General features: G+C 40.6%; 1 protein-coding gene across 1 annotated transcript in view; it reads left to right on the forward strand.

Moving 5' to 3' along the window:
• Positions 1-27,313, forward strand: part of LOC138566368 (contactin-3-like) — a 1,374,021-nt gene that overhangs the window by 1,299,739 nt on the left and 46,969 nt on the right. The gene's annotated exons all lie outside the window — the stretch shown is intronic.

The following is a 27,313-nucleotide window of genomic DNA, read 5'->3' on the forward strand; positions in this document are numbered from 1 at the left end:
CCAATCCATACCTTCGCACATTCTCATTTTCATGCGTCTCCACCCCATAATCCCTGTTGGTAATATGCTCTGCTTGCAAACTACCGCCATGTTCGCGGACAGGTGGAGGATCAGAGTGTGACAAATGTACATTTCAATATTATTCCCCTTTTCCCCTTTAAGGTGGGCACTGAAAAGAGAGGTTTTTTTTTGGGCAAATGCTTGACAGACACCTATTATTTTGTATGTTTTTAATATTTTTTCTTCTTACTTTACTCATACAACCATTACAGGACCTTCTCCAAAGCAAGCCTTACATTCCAAAGGAACATGGCATTTCCCAAAGAAGATAACGCAACACCATCTGCTTCAAAATAAGCCGCATTACTGGGAACAATGTTCTCGTGGCTGCAGAAAAACATACCAGCTCATAACATGAAAGCATGCATGCCGTGATTGATGTTACACATCCCAATACTTTGTTCAGGACAGAAAACAGAACTGTTGTCCCATTTTCCTCTAGCGAGTAATCCAGAAAAAAATACTTTCGGAGTTGGAAAGATGTTCATGACTTCTTGAACCAACTGTTCCAAATCTTCCAACAAAGTACGTGAACTCACGTAGCCCAAATGGCAAGCACTGTAGTGCAAAAGTACCACATGGGGAGTGGTCATCCTACGCATTTCTCTGCAAACTTGCTGCAACATTGCTATCAGTCTCAGCGCTCCACACCACCTCCACTCCTCTCACATTGAAATTGTGTGCCACATGTCTACTTTCGGCATAGTGCTGTAAACCACGGACAAAAATATCTCCAAGCACCAAAACCCTGACCCTCTCCACCTCTGCCATCTTCAGTATACGCGCTGTCTTTTGACACAAAAGAACATTGTGAACATCTGATTGGCTGATGCCTACAGTCCCCTTTCCATGCTGGATTTGCTGTAGAACCCTGTATGTGACACGCCCTACCCGCGGACAAGCATTGTCTACATGCGGCACGTAACTCTTAGCTAGTCCTTTTACCCTTTCCACATCACTCGCAAATCCATTTCCCCATTGGACACAGCTAAGCAGTCGCACAACCATCCACCAATCACATTCAACATCTCTACATCTAACTCCATCATCAAAATTTCACACTTCAAATGCACTATTGATCACTCTGAATGCAAGTTGCATGCCATTACAAAGCACCTACTTAGAAAACAACTGTGCAAGTGTCGCGGATTTCTATGTACAGCTCCATGCATGCGCACATGCATGAGCATAAAGTACAGGAATGCATATTTTAATCAGAGAACATGTGCAACCCTTATGATTTCATTTAAACAAATGAATGCCACTAAATCGGCATAGCCATTGCATACCAACGCTCCCCCTTTAAGTGCAAGATGTCCGATTTTTCATCGACAAACTGCACTACTTCTTACTGTCTCCCGTATAACCTATACATACGTTACAACCCTCCCTATTTAGCGCAAAACTCGATTTTCCATTAGAAAATGTCACACTTTTTTACTGTGTACCGCCTACATTAATGCTACTTCCAATGCGATTGTATGAGAAAAATAAACGCTCCCGATTGCTGTGGTGACATGTCCCTCTCAGGGTCTCCCGATTTTTCGGATTCGTACTTATAATATGAAAGTAGTGAAATTTTTCCCATCTACTATAATGCCCTATCACTTACAAACCTCTCTGCTATGGATAACACAGCTTAAAAAAAAGGGCATTTTCATAACCTAAAAATTGTACTCATTTCTGATTCACGTGCAACTAACATACTGCAAATAACATACAAAGGCAGTATTTAGTGAAGTGAAATGAACACATGCACTATGGTGACATATCAAAGGAGAATACTCCGACGAAAGATGCAAAATTAACGTGTACAGTAACATCACTGCTTTCAACACACAAAGTTACTAACTTCTTCTTTTTACAATCGCAGTGAAGACTACTCTCCTGAAAATCAACTGCATCTACCCTGCAAATGACATATACGAAGAAACCTGGCCATTCCGCAAAAAAAAAGTAAGTACAGTACTACCTATATATTCTACCTATTCCTCAAAGAGATTGTGTGGGTTATTTATTTAATTTGCGCACCAAAACAAACATTGATTTCTGAACCATTCTACCCACAAATCCCCATTTATCAAACAAAGAATACCAGGCAGAATGGCTCACAAATCCCTGTGCTTTTGGAACTCAAATAACTTACAGAAGCCTTAGAATGTTAGTACGAGAAAACAAATAGCTGTTTCAATTTTATACCATTACGTTCACTATTAATGCTTCTCCTCAACACTAGCTCACTTTGTACTCTCATCTGAAGCACATTGTAGTAGTATACAAACAGAAAAATAGCACAATGCACATTCACACACCACCACAAAGAGCTTCCCCATCAAACTCATGCACGCATGCACACAGCACACATACATTGTACAACAGACCAAACCATGCCTTCTTTTTTTCAACAGACCCCAAAGAATACCTACCAAAAAGCAAGTCCGTAGAAAGGAACGCAGAAATAGAGCAAATATAAATAAAAGTGTCCAAGTTAAGTATCCATCTGTAGCAGAGTTTGTACAGAACGTTGGAACAAAGCAGCTAATACAGTCATCTAGCGAAACAAAGGAAGCTTCAACTACCGATACTTTACCTCCTCCATCAAAATGTGGCACGAAACACAAAACTCTTTACAAATAAATTGGCTAAAAATACTGCTAACAATGCTCCTATTAATCCTGATATAGTAAGAAGAATCGATAGTAAAAAAACGTATTTTAGCAAAAATGTTTCACCACAGAGGCCTTCAGAATCTAATAAGAAAAGGACCTAAATCATCCTCAACCCTTAAAACCTACCGTAGAAAATTAATCCTGCAAGCTCTCGTGCAATCCTTCTCAAAAGGAAGTTGTTTATATAAGTGTTAAATAGAATGAAACCACTAACAAAACTAAGTACCAAACTACAAAAGCAACTTATCAATAAACGTAATGTCAACAAAAATAACTTCTTACATATTTGTGGAGGTGAATGGAGTCACACAACAACCACAGAACCATATTTTAATGAAGAAGCATACAAACAAAATCAAACAAACACAATTGCCATCCATAGCAGTGGACGAGGGTATGAAAAAATCAATAATACCTTCATGGAACAAGAAACACTGCTTAGAAATGTATCCCCTGAAAACTCAGAATTACCTCTCGATTCGACTGAACCAGACTGTCCAGTATACAAATGGCCGTGCACGTCAATGTGTGCCATTCCTAACAAATCTTTCAAATCTTTACGTCAGTTCCTCAATCAGTATGTGAAAGGTAATGACAAAATTAAAATAAAAGTGCTGCAAAATATGGATACCTGTCCAGTGCGCAAATACACAGGGCTACAAGGACATTCATTAGCCTGCATTTCAGGACCTATCTGCAAAAGCACCTTCCATGATATCAAAAGGATATCAATACGTCATTCAAATGTAAGAAATCTAGTGTATAAAATATACTATGCTAAAAGTCCAGCTTCAGATTTAGCCAATTTAAATAACACTCTTCTGCATGGTACACCCAAATACCTACTAGAAGAAATCGACCATATCGAGAGAAAATATTTTGGAAGTGAAAGCCACTTACAAAATGCAATAGTTTTTCAACAGACTAGCAACAATTCTGCACATAGCAACCTTCTATTACATACATACATACAAAGAAATACTAAAATTTAAAAGTGCATCGGCTGAAGTACCAAACCGTGTGTGTGTGTTGCCGCAGAAAGTTTTACAAAAGATACACAAAAAATATAGAAATGGCATACAAAATAGAAGACAATGAAGATTCCAAATGGTTTGAATTAGCTCTCTAACCTTTAGCAGAAAACAAATACCAAATAAGTAAACCCCTAATATTTTGCAGTTACTGCAGTACAAAACTGGAAAACCAAACTCCTTTACGTGCTATCACAAATAATTTGGAATTGTTCCCACTACCAAAAACCCTGCAACAACTCAATTCGTATGAGAGCATCATAATTCAAACAGTTCACCCATTTCAAGCAATTATAGACCTTCAACCAAAAACAACAAAATTACCTCCCTCTGAATTGGTGAAAGGCTTTGTGGCAAAGTAGTTTATTTGCCATTAGATGTAACAGAAAATGTACACACTCTAGGAGTGCAACGTTCAATAGAGCATTCTTTAATTGTCTTAGTAAATGGTGTACCAACAAAAGACAAAAGAATTTGGCAACAACTGGTGGACTTACATAAAGTTAGACAAGCCTTGCAATATCTAAAAGACAATAACGAATACTACAAGGAAATAAACATTGAAGAAAGCTTAAGGGAAACAACTGAAATAATTCTACAGTCATCAGAAACTGGACAATTTGAACTTCTGGATCCTGCTGCAGTATCCACTCTTTTTGACCATTACACAATTCATCCATTGCATCCCAATGAAAGCATAGATGATGCACTAGAAACTTACCAAATGCGACAAACCAAGGGTCACCAATGAGCATATGGGAAAAAAGTATAGAAGCACATGCTTTTCCACTGCTATTTCCTACTGGCAAAGGTGGAAGATACTATGATAGACCCACTCAGATTACAGCGTCAGAATACTGCTCATTACGAATGTATTCACAAGATCCCAGATTTAGACAAAATGTGGAATACATATTCCATCTACTCTTTGACTGTGAACTAGCAACCCTATGTTACGGAGTTGCACACATTTTGAAATCTAGAACCCACTTTCAAAATATGTCAGCCACACAATTAATACAAAAAGTACAAGAAAACGATGAGGTTTTACAATCAAGTATAACAAATCTGTTTGCAAACATGCATGGTACAAAAGAATACTGGTTCCAATGGCACGGAGACATACGTTTTATGATCAGAAACCTTGGACCACAGACTTGGTAAATTGTGCAGAATATGCATGGGAAGATTAACATGAGTTCCTACGCATATCAAAAAACAAAACCAACATAGATATAATAACACCTGGAGAACTTTGCTCTCTAGATCCAGTTAATGTGTCAAGATATTTCCATCATCGTTTCATTGCTATGCTACACTTTATTTGCAATAAAACTGTTCCTCCCCTCGGAGAAGTGCAACACTTCTTTTGGAGAAAAGAATACCAAGCCAAAGGAGCACCATATATTCACTTGCTTTTATGGATCAAATGTGCACCTAAATTTGGTCACGACAGTGATGCCACTGTTTTGCAGTTCATCCAGAAATATGTCACTTGTGAAATCCCTTCACAGCGGACACATAGTGACCTGCATGGGCAGATTTTACAATTTCAAAGACACAAATGTGGTAAATATTGCCATCGCAAATACAAAAACAAAGGGAAATAATACATCAAATGCTGCTTTGGTTTCCCTAGACCAGTTACAGAAACAGGTGAAGTGAACAACTTCATGTCTTCAGTTCGACATAGTGGTAAAGGTAAATCACCTAAGAAAACGTATTACATAAAAAGAACAGAAGAATCAAAATATATCAATGATTACAATGCAATCATTGCCCTCTTATGGAATGCAAACATAGATGTGCAGTACATTGCAGACAATTCCACTGCTGTTGCACGATATGTTACAGCCTACTTAACAAAAGAAGAAAAAACAGAGCTTCAAGAGCCCTGGGATGACCTATCATCAGTCAAAACACTATCATAGAAATTGTACTGCCTAAGCATAAAAATGCTCTCTCATAGAGAATGTGGTGCCTATGAAGCGGCAGATCGTTTAACCGGTACTGCTTTGTATGGAAAATCAGACACCATAGTATGGCTAAGTGTTGGTCCTGCTAAATCTAGAAAAAGAGTTCTGAATCATATGAGGACATAGAAACAATTGCTCAAAATGATCCCAACAGCCAATACATATTAAAAAACAATGTACTGGACACATACTATCCAAACAGGAGTAGCACTTTGGAAAGCATGTGTCTATACCACATATCTCAAAACTTTGCATACAAAAATAATATAAAACCCAATGAAAGCAAATGTAGATATAGAGTGACAGATTGTGAAGTGAGATTAGTGAAACTTTCCAAACAAAGCTTAATTAATCATATCAAATTTTCATTAAAAACTCCTCAACAGAAAGAACTATATTACATGTCTCTGCTACAACTTTTTAAACCATGGAGAAAAGAGGAAGCAATACTAGATAACTATGGGCCTCATTATAAATCAGGTGGTCTGGAAATAACGGTGGCGGTAAACCCGCCGCTACAGTTGTTTCCGGTCCGCCTGATCCCGACTCCTGCAGGTGGGACGTGATGTTCCCGATAGGTTTGACCTGGCGGGTTTAACACCACCCACCTGCAGGTGGACGAGGAAACACCGGCAGCATTACGAGATGCTGCCGGTGTTTCCATGATCCCCATTCCCATTGAGTCCCTTAGGACTCATTGGGAATGGGGATTAACACCATTCCGCCTCCGTGATTCCCGGAAAACCGGGGTTATAATGCCCCGGTAATTCCGGGAATCATGGAGGCGGAATGGTAATACGAGTCCGGCGGTAGCCAGGCGGTTTTACCACCTCGGTTACCGCCGGACTCGTGATGAGGACCTATGACTGCTATAAAGATGCTTTCAAAGCAAATGAAAGCGCTATCACCGATGTGAACTTTATGCAGTACAAAACAATGTTGCACAATGAACAGCAACATGAAGAAGAACTTCAGGCCCAACTAGATAAGAACTCTTCCGACAGTAGTAAACCTTCTGTAACAGGAAGCCAAGAACCACTAGGACAGCCACTAATGGTAAATGAGGCAGACTTAGCTATGACAGAAGTGGAAAACACCATGTCTCACTATCAAGAAGATATAGAAGACTTAACTGTACAACAAGCAAAACTTAACAAAGATCAGCGCACCATTTTTGAAGACGTAACAAAACAAATTGCACATGGTGTACAACACGAAAATAAAGAATGTACCTGCCAAAATTACAAACCTATACTGCTATACGTCAGTGGTGAAGCTAGGTCAGGAAAAACATTCTTAATCAAAATCATCGGCAAGTTCCTTCAACAATTGACAAACAACAAACTGTCAGCTGTTGTAACTGCCCCCACAGGTTTAGCTGCCTACAACATTGGCGGTGTCACTTTACACCGATTACTACTCCTTCCAGTAGAACGCCAAAACAAATTAGACTATTACAAACTTTCTGCAGAAGCTGCAATGGAACTACGCATAGTATTAAAACAAATGAAAATGCTACTAATAGATGAAGTGAGCATGGTCTCAAACCTAATGTTGCCTTTGATTCACCTCAGATTGCAAGAAGTGCTTAAAAAAAACTATGAAGAACTCTTTGCAGGGAAACACATTATCATTTTCAGAGATCTTCCACAATTGACACCAGTGAAAGGTGAACATATTTTTAAAACCTTAGGACACAAACTCTCCCGTAAAACTGTTGGCAGCATAGGAAATGTCAACCTTTGGCAACATTTGCAATACAGAGAATTAACAGAAAACATGCGGCAATCTGCAGATCTCACTTATGGCAACATCTTAAAAAGTATTAGACTTGGTGTACTATCTCAAGAAGCACAAGCAATATTGAAAAAAACCTGGCACATTCATGCACTTTATGGCGATAATGCATGTGCTACTGATGTTGTGGAACAATTAGCACACAAAAATGTCAATTGTATGGCCTTAAAGCCAACTCTTGCAAGCTGTTTCAAATACAATGAAACAATGTTAAATAAAGAAATGCAACCAATAATGGAAATTTGCGCCACCCAAGTGTGAGCAAGCCACAACAAGACTAAATAGCTTAGAAAATTCAATCTGCAACACAGCTGGGTTGGAAAAAATATTAAAATTATCCTTAAATTGTAGAGTAATGCTTAAACGTAACCTTGACGTGGAACAAGGGCTAGTTAATGGGGCACTGGGTACAGTTGTTGGCTTTCAAACGTGCCCACGTGACAACAACATTCAGTTTGTCAATATTCGCTTTGACAAACTTTCAGAAGTGAAAAGGATATGGCGCTCAACTGCTTGATTCCTTCTCTTCAAAGACATGTATGTACGTAGAGAACAATTTTCTCTAACTCTTGCATATGCAGTCACCATTCATAAATCCCAAGGTCTTACCCTAGACAAAGCATAGATATAGGAAACACAGTCTTTAAAGAAGGCACTATCACGCTTACGTATACTTCATGGTCTATTTCTAATTAACTTTGATGCAAGTAACCTAGCAGATACATAATCGATTGTATGGGTGTGATGTATGAATATGATATCCTGCAGTGCTTGTGGGCAGGGACTACACTCTTCGGTGTATGGCCTACAGCCTGCAGCAATGCACCCAAAAGTCTACATCCTGCCCACAACCACCGCACTATATAAAACCTGTGTTTGCTTATAACTTTAGAGCTTATATATTTGTTCTTGGGTGCATGGCCTTCGGCCATTCATCCAGGACTGCAGGCCCTCCCCACAACCACTTGAGTGGTGTATCTATAGGTGTGGTATGCTTCAGTGGTTGTGCCACAGGCTAGACTCCTAGCTGTATGTCCATACATATTACAATGTATGGGTGTACAGTGGCTTACACCTGCAGTGCTTATAACTTTGTTCTTGGGTGCATGGCCTTCGGCCATCCACCCAAGACTGTACACACTTCCCACAACCATCTGATCGATAAGCAATACTACAGGTGTATCCATTGCTGTGACATTCTGCGGCGGTTGTGGTCAGGTCCTAGAGTCTTGGAAGTATGGCCTACGGCCTACGGTCATGTAGCATGTCACACCCATGGCGGCGTACAAATCAATAGCACACCCATGGAAATGAATTATTAATTACAGCATGTACTCAATTTCAATGTTCGCTAACACCACCCGTGTCCTTAGAACAGTTTCAAGTTGCCTCCGCACAGCACGGACTGAAATACTACCCCTTAGAGACCCCTCATTTTCTGTACTTACAAATATCCCGAACAAGGCGGGCATAGTGAATACATCATTAACACCTACTGCCTGAACAAATACATTTTTTCACTCATCTCTTACTGTCTGAACCTCCCCAAGCACTCTGACACAGCAAAACAGTTTTCGAAATAGCATTTTGCTGCTGGTCACCGCTGTGCTGTCGGCGGATCCAAGATGTCGGGCGCATCCAAACAATCTGATGCAGAACACGGCTCACTGCAGCCAATCGGCAAAGACGTTGCGTGTCCGCGGTCATGACGCCAGCCCCTTAGCCAATCGGTATCTTGTCCGCGGAGGGAAGCGAACTAGGAAGTGTGACCGCGGAGCTGCGGTAGGGGCCATGTAGTCATGGTTAAGTTGCTAAACCCATAGGAAGAGCACCTTTTGGGCGGCTTATAACTTTGCTCCCTGTGGACGAATCCTCACCAAACTTTGCAAAAAAAAAGTATGTGGCAAAGTTTGGTGAGGTTTGGTTCAGGGGGGGCAAAGTTCATGGGGGGATTCCAAAATTTCTTTTTTTCCCATAGATATTATGGGAAAAAATTTCTGTTGCACCTAAAGCCCAAACCGCTGGATGTATTTACACCAAATTTGCAGCAGGAGCGGCAGCTTTGTCCTGAAAGCATGCTTTTTTGGTGTAAATTCGTTGAGTAGTTTTTTTTTTTAAACGAACAAAACATAAGACAACAAAAATGTGTGATATCTATGTCCGCTCTGCGGACACACTTCCCTGTTCGCTCTGTGGACAGGACACTGATTGAATAATCAGCTTGCGTCATGTCTGCGGACATGCAACATGTTGTCTGATTGGCTGCGATGAGGTGTGAAGTGTGTCAAATTGCTTTGATGCGCCTGCCATATTTGATGCCCAAACATGCACTGGAAGTGAGCATAAATCCAATTTTGGGGAGTGTGTTGGTGTGTATGAGTGCTTGGAGAGGGTGGGGGGATAAGAGATGGGTCAAATGCTGTATTTGTTTAGGTGGGAGAAGGCTGTGATGTGTTTGCGATGTCCACGGTCACCACGGTTGTCTGCAGACATACTAACACTTGGACATACTAACAATGGATGCACTACTGGCTATTTTACTTTAGTATGATGTTGGTTTTGGGTCGTTAGAAGAGCATTGGATGAAGAAGGTATGTATTGAAGAGTTTGTACGTTGGTTGTAATTATTTTTAGCATGTTAATTGAAAGGGATAGTTTTGAGGTGGATGTATTATGTTTTTGGGTTGTGGTCATTTGGTAGGTGTTTGTTTCCATGGGTGTGTTATGCTGCGGTGGTTGTGGCCAGGGCCTAGAGTTTTGGGTGCATGGCCGAAGGCCAAAACTACCGCAGCATAACTCTACAATGCTACCAGACATTTTGATTTCGGTATGTGGGCTGCTTAGGGGATATGTTTTCAAAAATGTGAGTACTGATTAGTAGTAGTGTAATAGTGTTAATAGAATAGTGAGATGATGTGTGTTTGTTTGTTTGCTTGTTGGATTGTGTTCAGATTGTTGGTATTGAAGACTCTAGGCATTGTGGGTTGTATTTTGTTGGTGAGGTGTTTGTTTGTATGGCTGTGTTATTTTGCAGTGTTTGTGAGTTTAATTATTATATACTTACTGTTTCTTTTGTTGAGGCTGTATGAAGAGTGTTGGCCAGGCCATGCAGTCAAGAATGTAGTATTTGGCAACAAGTACTGCAGCATAAGATACCCATATTCATTGTTGTATTTTAGATATTGCAGGGCTTGTCTAACTTTATGTAAGTCAATGAGTTGCTGCCACATTTCTTTGTCTTTTGTAGGTACTCCATTTACTAAGACAGTTAAAGATTGATCTATTTGATGTTGCACTCCCAGAGTGTGTACAATTTCTTTGAGATCGAATGGCAAATAAACTACTTTGCCACAAATGCCTTTCAATAATTCAGAGGGAGGTAATTTTGCTGTTTTTGGTTGAAGGCGTATTATTGCTTGAAATGGGTGCACTGTTTAAATTATGATGCTCTCATATAAGTTGAATTGTTGCAGGGGTTTTGGTAATGGGAATAATTAAAAGTTATTTGTGGTAGCATGTGAAGGTGTTTGGTTGTTGTCAAGTTTTGCAGTGCAGAGCAGTAACTGCAAAATATTAAGGGGTCAGTAATTTTATATTTGTTTTCTGCTATAAGTTAGAGAGCTAACTGGAAACATTCGGAATCTTCATTGTCTTCTATTTTGTATGTTAAGTATACAGTCTACAGTTTTTGTGCTATTTTTGTGCTATTTTTATAAAAAGTCCTGCAGCAATATACACACAAATGGGTGGCTACTTGAGCAGATGTACTTTTAAACTTTAGTATTTCCTGTTTGTATGTGTGTAATTGAAGGTTGCCAGCTGTACAGTTGTTGGTAGTCTGTTATATATGTATTGCATTTGGTAAGTGGCTTTCAATTCTAAAATATTTTCTCTGGATTTCTCTATTTCTTCGAGTAGGCTGTTCCATGTAGAATTTTGTTATTTAAGTTGGCTAGTGCTAAAGCAGGACTTTTGGCATAGTACAGTTTATGGACCAGATTTCTTATAGCTGAATGATTTGTTGATATCATTTTGACATGATGGAAGGTGCTTTTGCAAAAAGGTCCAGAAATGCAGGCAAATGAATGTCCTTTTAGTCCTGTATATTTGAGCACTGGACAGGGGTCCATATTTTGTAGTAGTTTAATTTTGAATTTGTCTTTGCCTTTCACATACTGATTGAGGAACTGACGTAAAGATTTGAACGATTTTTTTGCAATGTTACACATTGATGTGCATGGCCATTTGTAGACTGGGCATATTGGTTCAGTGGAATGGACAGGTGATATTGAGTTTTCTGGGGATATTTTTGTGAGCAGCGTTTCTTGTTCCATAATGGTATTATAACGTTTTTCATACCCTCGTCCACTGCTATGTATGGCAATTGGGTTTATTAGCTTTTGTTTGTATGCTTCTTCATTGAAGTATGGTTCTGTGCTCGTGGTGTGATTTCAATTCACCTCGGCAGATGTTTGTGAAGTTATCTTTGTTGATATTCCGTTTATTGAGAAGTCTTTTTTGTAGTTTAGTGCTTAGTTTAGTTTTGTTAGTGTTTTCATTCTGTTTAAAACTAAAATAAATAATTTCCTTTTGAGAAGGATTGAACTGTCTATGAGAGCTTCTATGATTAATTGTCTATGGTCGGTTTTAAAGGTTGTGCGTGATTTCTCTCCTTTTTTATAAGGTTCTGAAGGACTTTTTTTTGTAAAATAATGTTTTTGGTATGCTTACTTGCCGCAACATCAAGATTTATAGATGCAGTGTTAGCACTATGGTAGCTGCAGTCTTGTTAATCACTTTTTGTTTCATTTTACATTTTGAAAGAGGAGGCAAAGTGTCTATACTGGAAGCTTGTTTTGTTTCACTTAATGACTGTATTAGCTGTTTTGTTTGAACTTTTTGTACAAATTCTGCTATAGGTGGATGCTTATTTTGGAGAGTTTTAGTTTTATTTTGTTTATTTTTGCGTTGCTTTCTATGGAGGTGCTTCTTGGTAGGCATTCTTTGGGGTCTGTTGGAGAAAAAAGGAAATGTGGGTAGGAATCTTGTGCAGTGTATGTATGCTTTGTGCATGAGTGTCTGAGTATGATGGTAAGGATGTACGTAGAGGTGTGTGATTGTGCAATGGGCTGCTACATCAGGTTCGGAAGGCTATTCTTGTATTTGTGTGTTACTATACTGGTGTTCAGATTGCAATAGAAAGTTTGGAGCTGGTGAGGGGAAGCACTAATACTGAATCTAATGCTGCAGGGTTAATACAATTGTTTGTTCTAGAATATTAGAATTCTACAGTGTTTGAGTAACAGTTAGAACATTATGGCAGTATTGCACTTACTTTTTTGGATTGAAAGAGTAGGTTTCTTCTGAGTTCTCATTCGTACTTCAGACACTGTTGCTTTTCAGGAGAGTGGTCTTCACTACAATTGTGAAAGAAATAAGTTAGTAAATATGTGTGTTAATAGCACTGTTGTTAATGTAGACATGGATTTCTTTTGTTTTTGCAGTAGTAGGGCTTTCTCATAACTGCGCATAGCATGTACCTGCACTTTTCTTTGCCTATGTGCATTCTGTATATTTTATTTAGCATCTGTTAGTTGAATGTGCTTTATAAATTAATTCAATAGTAAGCACAAAGAGCACACTTGGCTTCGTAAGGCAGTGTTTTTGGATGTTAGGAGATAGCAGAAATAATCGTATGCTTTGTTTGCTATTTTCTCAGGGTAAATGGCAGCAACTGTATGGAAAAGTATGCAATGTATGCATTTGTGAAGGTGTGGGAAATAAATCAGAAGGATTTGATGGGGTCAGCAGCTTATTACTCAGTGGGTGATTACAAAACACTGGGTGATTTGGTGGTGCTTGGAGATGGGAGAGTCTGAAATAAAGTAAGAGTTGCAAGGAAGGACCTGGTGGTTGTGTTGAAGACTGAAGGGAAGGGGGGATATGTTGTATGTCTTGATTTACAACACTGTACATTGTTGTAGATGATGTGATAGGTATGACTGCACTTTTGCATAGTTGAATGCTGTTGTGAAATCTAGTACAGAATGGGCAACCAGCTGGAATGAGAGAGCTGTGTAGATTGGAAGAACAGTTGTAGAGGCAGTGGTGTTGTTTCAGCTGGGAGCCTTTCAAATGATGTTGGCTATCTGTGTGCATAACTAAAAATGCATGTTCTCATCCTGGCTGCGTGTCATTTAATAACACACTAGAACGCCTTTTTTCCATAATTATACTGTTATTTCTCCCATTTTATAACATGAAATGAAACTTTGTTAGATAGCTGTGTGTGTTGTGTTTGATTACAAATATTGTCATTTGTAAAGGAAGTTGAAATGATAGAATGTATGTGGAATATGCAGAATGTATTGAAAGGAAATTGTATATACATCTTATGCACTATAATGCATTAAATGCTATCATGGTTGAAATATGGTTAAATATGTGGCAGTGGTTACAGAAATGATAGAATGAATGAAGAAAATAACAGTTTGCGTATTGCAGTTAATAATATGGGTAAATAACAATTTGGAGAGCAGACATCTTTGCAAGTGACTCTTGATCATAGTAGATGGGAGAAATGACAGTAAGCATGTTTTACATGTTGCACAGGGTAAGTGGCAGTTACTCTGTTTATATGCATTTATACAAGAGATGTACATGTACCATACATGCCTATCCTCCTGAAAATACATCTTTGCCCAATGCATACTTATGACACAAATGTTGTCTCACGATTTTTCGGAGGAAATGTCCCTTCCAGGTGGGTCGGAATGTTGGCATGTATGATGAACTGTGCAAAAAATATTCATACCTGTACTTTGTGTTCATGCATGTGGATGTGCATGAATCTGGAAGTATAAATGTTGGAGAGTTTACTAGTAGTTGCTGTAGGTGCTTTGCAGTCACAGCACAATGTACTCAGAGTGAGCAACAGTACATCTAAAGTGCTGAATTGTGATGATGGAGTTAGATGTAGATGTATTGCATGTGATTGGTGGATGGCTGTGTGACTGCTTAACAGTAGCGAATGAGGGACTGGTGCAGAGAGTAAAGTGGAAAGGGTAGAAGGGCTATTTCAGTGTTACACGCGCTCCGTGGACAGCGCTGCTGTTCTCAAACAGGACATGCCACATCTGACGTTCCGAGCATGGGCTATGTCAGTGGCCCTACTTTGTTAACAGATCTAGAAAACTTGGTTCAGGCAGTAATGAAACTACTTCCAAATGCTAAGATAGTTTTTTCTGGTTTGTTACCTAGGGCAATATTGGACAATAGTTCTGTTTTTTTCCTCAGCAACAAATTGCTAGGTGTTTAATCAACCGAGGCATGTTTGCTTTTATGCTTAGAGCTGGCATGTTGTTTTGTAACAATGACAACATTGACTCTGGTAATGTTGATTATTTTAAAGAAGATGGCATGAATTTATCTTTTGCGGGAAATGTCATGCTGTTTTAGAACATAAGGGTTTGTATTTGTTTTGTTTGTATTGCACACCCTGCCCAGGGGCATCTGGGCGTATTTCTTTACATGTTTACAGGTTAATTTGCATGTTAACAATCATAAGTTACAAGTCTTAATGTACACTTACAGAGTAGCAGCAAAGTAGTGGAATAGCTACAAACACATATTACAACGCTATCCCGCTATACAAGTCTGCTCAATGAAGGCAATATTGTGAAATGGTATTTACATACAATCGTAGGATGTGGCAAGGTCTTGCTCAGTGAGCCAAGATTTGGCTCCATTCTTAAATAGTGAGCAACGGGTTTCGGTTCTGAGAAGATTTGGTAGTGTATTCCACAGTTTCAATGCAATAACTGGGAAACTCAACCCTCCTGCATTTTGTAATTTGAATCTAGGAATAGTAAGTGAGTGTACTTGTGCCGATCTTAGTGGTCTGGAAGAGGTGTGTGCAGTGAGGCAATTTGCCAAGTAATCTGGTGCTTGTTTGGTTAGACACTTATGTGTAAGAGCGAGGGTTTTAAGTGAGATTCTGAGTGACACTGGGAGCCAGTGGAGGTTCCGTCTGGTGTCAGATATGTGCATTTTTCTGGGGAAATTGAGGGCTGCTCTAATAGCGTTGTTCTGTGTTACTTGAAGCTTGTTGATCTTCTTTTCGCTAGTCCCCAGGTACAGAGCATTGCAATAGTCAATTTTGGACATCACAGTAGTTCTTGCTAGGGTGATGCAGTTAGAGGTGGTGGTGAACAGTCTGCAGGCTGTAACACGTTTACACGTATAAGCTGATTCAGAGACTACCAAGTTAATTTGTTTTGTCAGAGAGAGGGTGGAATCAAGGTTGAATCCCAGAGATTTGGTGTTGTTTGTCACCTTAATGGGAATCCCATCGATAACAAAGACTTTGAAGGAGGAATCCAGTTTATTAAGACTGAAAGAAGAGCCTAGGATAAGTAACTCAGTCTTATCGTCATTTAAACATAAACCAGGAAGTGCCATCCAGGCTTGGATGACTGAATAGATCTTGTTGAGCAGCTTTAAGTCAGTTGTGTAAACACAAGTTATTGGAATGAGTATCTGGGTGTCGTTCACCTAATTAGTGTCGGTGACACCCAGATAGTCGAGAATATCAAATAGGGGTTTGGTGAACATGTGTTATAATGTGGGGGATACACACGACTCCTGTGGGACCCCAGAAGTGATGGAAGAGGGCTCAGAGGAGGCAGATGGAGAGAAGACAAGCATAGTTCTGTTTGCAAGGAAAGATTTGATCCAAGCGGTGGCCTCGTCTGAAAAGTGAGCAGAGGTTTTTAGATGATGGCAGAGTATTTGATGATCAACCAGGTCAAACGCTGTCGAAAGGTCAAGTAATAATAGTAGAGCTAACTTGCCTTTGTCTTTAATATCCTGAATTTGTGTAGTTAGGTCAATGAGGGCAGTCTCAGTGCCATGTTTCGGGCAGAAGCCTGATTGCCGGAGGCCAAGGAGTCTGTTAGATTCAAGGTATGCTTGAATTTGTAAATAGGCTGCTCGGTCTAAAATTATCAGGAGGAAAGGCACTGTAGTAATCGGTCTGTTGTTTGATGGGTTGTTGGGGTCTAAGCTAGGTTTTTTAATGAGTGGGTTGCTTTGGAGAAGCTAATGTGAAGATTTTTGGAGGAAAATAAGAAAAAAAAGAAAAAATACAAAATAAAAGGTGTTTCTTAAGCATCTGCAAAAAATAACAAAGAAAGTCTCTTTTCAGAGCCAACCTCAAAGGGGAAATGTGGCACACTGTTTACATTTTAATTCCCCACTCTCAGATTTTTCGATTTGTCCACAGACACCGCGGTTGTCCACGGACAGCACGTATTACATACTGGATTCATGAGGTTGAGAGGGATGCAAAAGAGATGTAGCACAGCAAGGGATTGGTCAATAGGGTTTACTGGGTGTGATGTGTGAGCAGCGAGTTTGTTAGAAAGTCTTTTTCCTCAGAGGAGGGGAGATAGCTATGGCTGTGTGTTTCAGAAAGCAGATTGTCTGAATTCTGAGAGATTTGTGGATAAATTGGTTGGAGGTGCATGCAGTCGCTGCGGAGTAGCTGTACATCTTGGATTCCCTCATGTGGAAGTGCACTGGCATGGAGTCTGTGTAATGAAGTGGCTGGATTTGGTACCTCTTTGTGCTGCTTTGGTGACACAGTGTCATCCAGACATTATTATTATTCATTGTGGAGAGAACAGTTTAGGACATATGTCTGGAATCTCTTTGCAATTTGCAATGAAAGAAGGACTTGGGAAAGTCATGTACATGTATCCAAACTCCAGAGTAATTTTTTCCCGTATTGCACAGAGACAAATGTGGCTGTGTTCTTCTTTATTTGGTCCACAAATGGAGAAAGCACCCGCAATGTTAACAATGTTAACAAGACTGTCCTCTTTTCGCAATGAAAATATTATGTTTTGTAGTACACACATTTTTCGCCGAGATGGAGTACATCTTACTTATGCCGGCAATCAGATTTTTCTGTGAAATATACAAAATGCATTGGGACCTTTTTTGGAATTACAGCAATCCATTTTGCAATAGGTGTTGACCATTTGAAGTTTTCGAAACCCAAAAAAGCATACTCTTTTGAGAGCCACTATATCGTCCCAGAGAAAAGTGCAATGGTTGTGACAGGGCAGCACTTCACAGATTTTAGATGTCTGCAGACTTCTAAAAATGCACAGGGCCCTGCGCATTTCAGTGACACTTCTGAAAAGAGCCTTTTTTTTGTTTTATATTTTTTTTGTTTTTTTAAACACGACACACAAGAAACAGAAGGGAAAAGAGGGTAAGGAAGGGACACCAACCACGGGCATAAGAAAGGGCAGGTGGAGAGAGGAAGATGTGGGGTGAGCCTTATTCTGGTAAGTAGTAGTTCTTCTCATGCTCTTTGACTACAGTCCCGAAAGCACTTTGAAGGTTCTACCCCCTGCAGAGTACTGCATCGCAGCACATACACAATACTGTGAGCCTCGAAAGGCAAGGATCAACAGCACCATGTATGGCCTGCGAGGCAGCTGGAGGGATGCACTGCCCCACAGGAGCGTCTCTTGTGGTGGCAGGAGTGGAAGTAGAGGATGCTGCAGGGGAACTCAACCTACTATGTTTATCACAAGGTACAACCTTGCGAATAGCACCACCGTGGAACGATTGTAGGTGTTGCTTCATTGAAGTAGTACCATAGCTGTACAAACCCGGTTTCCCACGACTCAGCACCATCTTGCACTGTTTGCAGGTCACCTTGTGTGTGCATGCTTTTGGTATTCCATCAACAGTGGTAAATAACTTCCACATGCAAGATTCATGGTGAGAACTAGTAGTAGGGACTTCCACTACCTCATCCTCTTCATTCTCTTCATCACTCTCCTCTGTATCCTGATGCCTGTTCCCCTCTGCAGACACTCAGGGAGGTGCTGGTGGTGGAGGGGATGGGGGTGCTGCTGAGACAGCAGTAGCACCAGCAGCAGCCATGGATGCCATCAGGATAGCTGTTTCAAAGAGCAAGAGCAATCTAATGGAACAAGGAGCAGTCTCTGTCCTGGAAGCCAAAAAACAGAATAAGGAGCAGCTCTGGGGTGTGGCCTTTTATAGTGGTGCTGAGGCGCGCTTCGCAGACACACGTCTCGAATATTTCAAACACCAAGAAAGGGCTCAAAACATTCTAAAAAGCATGTAGATTGCCAGGGACATAGTGTGGGACATGTGCAAGGGTGCACCTTCCCAGGAAAATACCTTGGTTTGTTGAAAAAAACACGTTTTAGGTGTCCAGGTACCTGGACAGTGTTTGTTATGCTTACTGCCGGTGCGGTCACATGATGGCGTTGAGGACATGTTGGCGAATGGGACGGCTGTCCGTAGGACACCAAATGTGTGGGTTTGGGTCTACGCATGCGTGCGGTTATTCTACGGACAGTGTTTCAGTCCCCAAACTAATTAAAAGTGCGGCGGACAGTTATGGACAGGCACGATGTTCATAGGGGCTAGGCTGTGGTATGCATGCGCGCGGGTGTATTACGGACAGTGTTACTGACCCGAACAAAACAAATGTGCTCACAACTTTGCGGACAGACGGACGGGCAGTGTATTCTACAGACATATTCATTCTGGTTACGGACAATGCGAACAGTGTGAATGTTCTTAGGACACTTTATTTTGCATAGCTGCGAACATCAAGATGTCTTTAGTGTTCTGCTGACACCACCGTTTTGACTAGGGCCAATTGGAACAGGTATACTGTCCTTAGGACACCCCCATTTTGGTTAATTACGGACAAGCGGACATTGTGTGTGTCCTAAGGACCCTTCCATCTTGATTGATGACAGTGCAAACAGGTATAGTGTCCTTAGGACAACCCCATTTTGGTTTATCGCAGACAGGCGGACATCTTGTGTGTCCTAAGGACACCTCCAGTTTGAATGCCAACAATACGAACAGGTATAGTGTCCTTAGGACATCCCCGTTTTGGTTAATTGAGGACATCCTGGACAGATGCACTGTCCGCGGACACCCTAACTGCCTTTTTTAAAAAAATAAGACACAAAGGAATGTACTAACAACACACTGTCATGATGCCTACCCCCGGGGACCCAGACCAAGTCCAGCAACCCTGGAAGCAGGCATCAAGTTATCCCAAGCAAGCCCAACAACCCCTGCTCTGGACTATTTGGGTGCAGTCCTGGTGTCTATGGCGCCAGGCTCATATGGAGAGTCAGTCGTGGCGCCATAGGCGCCAGGCTCATAGATTAAAATGTACCTGATGCAGACCATGCTGCAAACTTACCTGATGCAGACCATGCTGCAAGAGCTCCAAGCCAAAAGAGGCTTGGAAGGGACTACTTTACCTAGGGACTATTTTTTTTACCCCGGATGGCGCTGGTGAGGAATACTTACCTGGGACTACTTTGGAGGCTATTTAAACCACGACCGAAGAGCAGCACACGCTTCGCGTTAATCTGCATCTAACAGCGTAACGCTCACCGTGCCTGCAAGTCTGCATCTAGTCTTCTGCCATGCCTGCCTCGAGTTTGGAGCTCCTAGAAAAAGGGAGAAAAAAGGAGAAAAGGTTAGAATAAGAGCAATACCTTTGATCCTTACCTGAATTCCCGATCCATCGCGCCTTCGAGCTGGAAGAAAGAAGTTATTTTATGCGCGTCGCCTCGCCTGCTGCAGCCGCCGCGCTGCACTCACCGGCCTTCGCAACATCTTCACATTCCACCGCATCCTCCTGCATGTTCCCGCCGCACTCCGGCACATAAGGAGAAGACAAGAACAGCAAAGTGAGCCAAGGGAATACACAGAGGAATATTAGTTACCCCCCCATAGACTTACCTGATTTTACCACCGGGGGTACTATTCCTCTTCACCTAAGGGCAAACAAAAGGACAGCAAGGTGAAACAAAGGGACTAACCCTCCTCACCACAATAGACTTACCTGATTTTAGCGCCGGAAGTATTATTCCCCGAGACTTCATACTTTCTCTCAGGCCTGAATAAGGGAGAAAGCAACAGGTTACATATTGACATTATTTTATCCAACTGTGTTGGAAAATACAAATCCTTACCAGAATATTACCAGTTACCACAAGGAACTCTTCACTAGGGTCAAGCTGCAACCTGCAAGGAATCGGACAAGAGTGAAAGTCAGGCATTTGAACTCTTACGAACTACATACAGCGTCTTGCCGGGAATCTCGGAGTCAATATTGTTCTGGAACTCACCAATTCCTTCGAGCCAGTGAAGCAACTGGTTATCAACGCACCCCTGCGCTCAATTCAGGGTGGAGAGCTCATCTTTTCAAACCATCAGGTGAGACTATAAGAGGGGACATCAAAGGTGATCTGTGGGGATAACAGCGGGGGTGGGGGATTTACGCTCAACTCCATGGGTGGTTAATTCCCTTTCTCCATTTGCAGAAGAATATTCCTACGGGCCAAGGAAACAAAGCTAGGTGGGCCAGTACAGTCTGTCATCTCGGCCCTACGGGTCACATTGGTGGAGACCGCAGCTGTCCAGTTCAGAACGACGCCTCTGTGGGAGCCAGGTGAGCGTAACACACGCTTAATATTTCATTATTGTATAACAGTATAAAAATTACGAAAGAGAGGGGGAAGCAGAAAGTGAAACAAATACAGGGGAATTAGGGGTTTGGACATGACGGATGGGAGGGTAGGAAGGGATTGAAGTCTCATTGTAACATTATTCTTGCTGGGGAGGGTTTGGGAATAGTTGGCTGGGACATGGAGAGGGGGAACAGGTACATGTGGGACAGTAATATTTCATTTTCTCTTTTATGTGGTCCACCACAAAGTTGTTTAAAAGAATGACATTTTTTAGCTCCATTCGCTGCAGAGGATTTTCTAACGTCTCTCTGGGTATGTTTTTCTATTGTCTATATGGTCTGATAAAAAAATGTGTTATGTACACATAAAGTAATGGTTATTAATTGGCTTATATAGAGAAGTGTAGTGTCTACCATTAGTATCAATGTCTTCACTCATTTCATCCCAATGGAAATTTTCTTCCAGCCATTCCAAAGTACTGGACATTTCTGTGTAAAAATATGAATATCAGTTTTAGTGTACCTAATACAGAAAGTTTATAAATATATACAATAAATGTAGTGTACTCACTAGTTTCTTGCTAAGTTTTCCTGTTATTGCTGCATAGGTATCCTGTTGATTTTTGCTGTGCAATGTCTGTGAGGTAATTCTGTTGGAGGCATATTTATTGTGTTTTGGTATATTCCACTATGTTGCATATGCTATGTAATTGGACTGTTGGTGTCTTACATACACAGTTTCACTTCTTATTTATTATTGAATGTAATTTATTTATGTGCTGCTTTTTGAACATGTTTAGTGTTTTTTTTGGATGATATAACAATATATAAATACCCCCTGAGTTTTTTGATAGTGTTGATGTTGTCCGAGTCCGTCCGTGAACAGGTGCATGGCTCGCAGATATCAGACACACTAGTGCAGGTATGGGGTCCAATATGTTCTATGTTATATGTATATAAACTAAGGGCATCCTAGTAAACATTTATCAAATTTACATGACCTATATATGTAGATTCATTGAAAAAACTTTGTTACAGGAACGTTATGGTTAAATTGCGCTACTAAAAACCTATAAATTCAGTAAAAACACTTTGTTAAAGGGAATTTATGGTTACATTGCACTACTGAAAACCTATGAAATTCAGTGAAAAAACGTTGTTAAATGGACGTTATGGTTACATGTAAAACCGAAAAACCCCTGAAATTCAACAGTTATGGTAAACTAAGCAACCATAACTGTCATCAATGACATGTGTGATGTCATCTTTGATGTCCTGGGTATTAGTCTTAGCAGTGCATGGTGGTGGAACGAGTTATGGTTGCTTTGCTTACCATATCTGTCGAATTTCTGGGGTTTTTCTGTTTTACCGGTAACCATAACATCCATTTAACAACGTTTTTTCACTGAATTTCATAGGTTTTTAGTAGCGCAACTTAACCATAATGTCCCTTTAACAAAGTCTTTTACTGAATATATATATGTATAAATCCTTCAGGGCAGCTTGCAAAGACACTGAAGTCACTAACCCCAAGCTGTCCCCTCCACAATGCACACTCACAATGTCTGTACATTTAAAGTGAGCCATACTCACAGAATGAAAAAAAGCTTGTCCAGTTTAAGCCACAAACTGCATGCCACAAAACCTCCACTTCTGCCAACCCAATATTTCCAAGGATGCCATGATTTTCAGCATACACTTTCAATGACAGAATTGAAGAGTCACCCATAATCCACACAGTCTGCCTTCTCAAACACATAGCCATAGCGATTGTCAGTGCTCTCACAACTCCTGCAAACAAAACTCCTACTACCCTCTCTTACTGTACCAGCAAACCTGATTGGCTAATCCCCACAGTCGCCTTTCCATGCCAGGCATCCTCAAAAGGATGTGCCACGTGCTGCCCGTGGACTAAAACATTCCCCAATGCAAAGATGCTATTTTGGTAGAACAGTTATAATTTTGCAGCAGACCACCAAAGAATACAACATAAATGAGAAGGAACAGTTTCCAAAATATATTAGACAATTTATTGTCAGTATAGCAAGTCAAAGGTATGCCTTGTCCATGTCAAATAATAGATTTTAGATCAGCCATGTTAAACATACTTGTGTGTTGTGAAGACACATGTTTATAAATACTAGAGTAGCTAATGTAGTGGACAGACACAAGTTGTAATCATTTTAGTGCCAGTGTTTGAAGCCGGCATTTCGCTACATGTTTTGGACTATGACTCCCATGTGCCTTCACAATTGCTTATCACAGGTTGGTTAATGGAAGATGTAATGTAAAACCTCTGGAGATCCAAAGGTTGCAGACTCCTGCTATATTGCATCTAAAATTTTAGATTGTTATGTGCAAGACCGACATTCTATAGTTTCCTACCATTATTTACAATGTTAGACACATTGTTTGGACCTTCATAAAATACTGGGTATATTGGATCTGTGCTATATCTTCAAATATAGTCAAAAATGTTACCCTGTTGATAGTACTTGCCAGTAAGGTCATTGAGGACATCATAGATGGTGCCCTACCTGATTTATCACATGATGTCAATGATGATGCTATCTGTAATGTCCTAAGTGAAGTCACATATGATGTCATTATTTTGCTTAAAGATGAACTGTGTGGGTCTCATAGTTCGATTGATTGATTGTTTATTTATTGTGCACTTATACAAAAGTGATTCAAAGCGCAACCATTCATGGGAGGGGAAGATATAAGGAAGACAAGACAATTTATCTTACTAGGCGTGGTACATTCAGATCGTGTAGTGCACAGAACAGAAAGTGCAAGGGCGGATATGGACCAAGTGCACCCAGTCCCATTAGAAGATGGGTTAGGTGCAGAGAGATACCACTCTCATGGGTCATAAACATAGTGCAGTATTGCCGAGGAAAGGGCAGGGCCCGGAGGCAAGTGCAGGAAACTGGCGAGGAAAGCTTGGCACCTGTAAGGCTTTGAAGGTACACCAGGCAGCCAGTCAGCGAAATTGAGCAGAAGTAGAGGAGAGAGAGCGAGAGAGCAGAAAAAGGTGGTAAGCAGGGGAGACGGAGAGAGAAGGAAAAGGCGTAGAGGTAAGTCTTGAGGGGTTTCCGCAACTTAAGGAGATCTGGCTCGAGACGGAGAGGCAGGGCGGCTGTTCCAGAGGAAGGCACCTGCAGAGGATAAAGATCTCCCCCCAAGTCTCTGCTTGGAGAAGCGGCTCACCCGCAGAGAGTTGGAGTAGGATGACTGGAGGGCTCGGAAAGGAGAGTATTTAGGAAGAGAACATTGCATATAGAGTAGGCCCTGGCACCAGAAAACCTTGTGGACAATGCAAATGGTCTTGAACTTAATCCGTGCAGCCATGGGGAGCAAGTGAAGGGATTTCAGTGCCGGAGAGATGCGGTTCTTGGGCTTGAGGCCAAGGATAAGTCTTGTGGTTCTGTTCTGGATGAGTTGAATAGGACAGTGAGTAGAAGAAGTAAGGTTCAGAAAGAGGCTGTTGCAGTAGTCCAGCCTAGAGAGGACCGTAGCTATGGAGACTGTGAGCCTCTGAGGAAAAGTGAGAATAGGTAGAATACCTCTGAGAAGGTGCAGTTGGTAGTGGGACTTTTTAGATATGTCCGCGATGAGTGATGAGAAGGAGAGAGTGGAGTCGAAGTTGACCGCCAGATTTTTTGCCTCGCTGGTAGAGGCGGATATATCCAATGCCCACACTTCTTGAGGTAAAACGTTCCACAACGTAGGAGCTACCACAGAGAATCTCCAACCTTCTCTCTGAGAGAAGGGAGAGGGGGAATAATAGCTGCAGCTTATCCTGGGAACGAAATACTCATGAATGAGTATAGCTCTTGATTGCATCCTTTGGATAAATGGGTTTCACATTATGAAGGCATTTGAATATCAGGCATAGTATTTTGAAATAAAATAATTAGTGAAGAGAATGTCGGCAGATAGAATTGTGATCAGGACGAGAGAGAATCCCGTATGTACGAGCTGTGAGTTCAGTAGTAACATTAGTAATCATGACAGAACCACATGGCTGCCATGTTTGAGTGTGTATAAGTATCCAGAATGGACATCTCGTAGTGTGCGTTGACACAATTACGTTGCGTGATATTTGAACGTTACACCAAACAATGCCAATATTGTGGTGCCCTCAGTCGGCATTGTATCAAGCATGAAATCTATTGGGGTGAACACACTGTGGTAATAGCATTAAGCTTGACGAAATTGTTGGTTATGTAAGTAAATACCATTCTTTTTATTACATTTAGACATGAGCAGAGTGCCATGTTTGAGCTTGTATAATGTGTATAATTTGCATCTCGAAATTACATAATCATGTTACGTGATGTTTGTACATCACACGAGAGTATGTTAATAAGATGACATCCTCAGGCAGTGTCGTATCAAGTCTGACATTCAACAATGCATACACAGTCTAAATAATATTAGGGTTTGGGACCTTGGCAGCCACAAAAGGTAAAAACAATAATTTTATTCTATTGAGAAATAAGCTGTTTGCTAAAATACCAATATGCATCTACTTGTTCTGAGAAGAGAATTGTGGGTTTCTTTTTCAGATGATGAAATAATAGCCTAGAGAAGTCCTTTTCAGTTCAAACCCAAATGAACGCAGAACTAAAAATCTAGACTAAATCATCAATGAATGTACGATATTCACAGTAGATTTTTATGAAATGCATTTCAACAAGATCATTTTTTGAGTAGCCCTAACAAATCTTAAAATTAACATATGAACAAAAACTGGTTTCATTTGTTAAAGTTCTCTGGATAAATGTTGCCCAGTAAAATTACATGGTTCAAATTATATTGGCACGCAGGGAAGGGTGCTCAGCCAATAAGGTGGCTGGAACACCGTGCGAGAATACACAATCACTGCCCGCTGCTCCAGCTACCCGAGGCACTTCCCCACCCCTCAGCTCCAGCTGGTAGACTGTTTAAACCCATGTTCGTCCCCAGCCAGGGAGTGAAAGCTTTAGAGAAGAGGGCTGTTTGGCAACACAGAGCTTTTAATTTCATGGTCAAAACATTGAAATGATCAAATATACACCAAAAAGTTGTATTTATAACATACTTACAAAGAGGAATTAGTAATAGCGGGGTGTGGATTTTTGGACAGGAGCGAAGTAATTTTGTAAAAGAAAATGTGAAAACATTTTTTAAGTCAAAATAAAAATGAAAAAAACTAAAAAAAAGAGGAATTAGTAATACATTTCACATTGAGACTAAGAAGTTCAAATCATGGATTCCCCGAAGCAGGTCCAGCAGATATAGGACATAAATATGTGCATGTAGGGAAGACAGGCAGAATCAGGTATTTATGTACATTCATTGTTTTTGTGGTGATCAGTGTTATATGTGGCAAGTGTGCACAATGCTGTCTGTGATGATTGAAGTATATGTTGATGTTAATGTATCTAAATATTGAAAGAAATTAGAAGGCCTTATAATTGTGGTGTTTTTATAATGTGGGAGAATATATTAAGTAATGTTGGATTCCATGTTGTCTTAAGTTGTTTTAAAATGTATCCTTAAATAAATTAATTGTCAAGCAAAGACATGTTTCAGATACGAAAAAATTAAAGCCTTACAAATGGAATGTGGTGTAATTACATGGAAAGTAAATATAATGGCAATTCGAATGTGTACGCATCCTTTGTATTTGTTCAAAATCATTCCTTTCTGTTTCATAATCAATGTCAGAGGTTATGCAACATCACTTCCTTTAAAGACATGGGAAAGATCATCTGTGATCACTTTCAGTTATGCTATTGAGCCTGCGATGTCACTTCCACTATCCCTGGCATCCTGATGAGTTGTTCTCGTTTACTGCTAATCCCATCTCCTGCACAGTGGCTCTGCCAATCTCGTGCCTGTGTTGCTGTCTTTACCATCATCAGCTGGTCTGCACCCCTTCCTTAACACCAAAGATGATTTCAATTGTTCCCCATTTGCTGCGTGAGATGATGAAAATCAGTGTCCTCTGTAAAAATGACTACCCACTGGCCTTAATGACCTGAGCTATGGTGGATTAAAGTAGAGAATACATGTCTGACATCCATATTTCGTTTCTCTGCCTTGGCAGTATTCTATGGGTGATCTCAGGTTTTGGTGGCAATTTTTCTATCACCTCGGGCGTGGCTAGCCATTGCCAATCTCGCCACAGAAGCACTACAGTAGACTGAGCTTTAATTTCTCAGTTGAAGCTACTATGGG

Source organism: Ambystoma mexicanum, chromosome 2p (assembly GCF_040938575.1).
Source record: "Ambystoma mexicanum isolate Mex_15411 chromosome 2p, UKY_AmexF1_1, whole genome shotgun sequence".
Lineage (NCBI taxonomy): Eukaryota > Metazoa > Chordata > Amphibia > Caudata > Ambystomatidae > Ambystoma > Ambystoma mexicanum.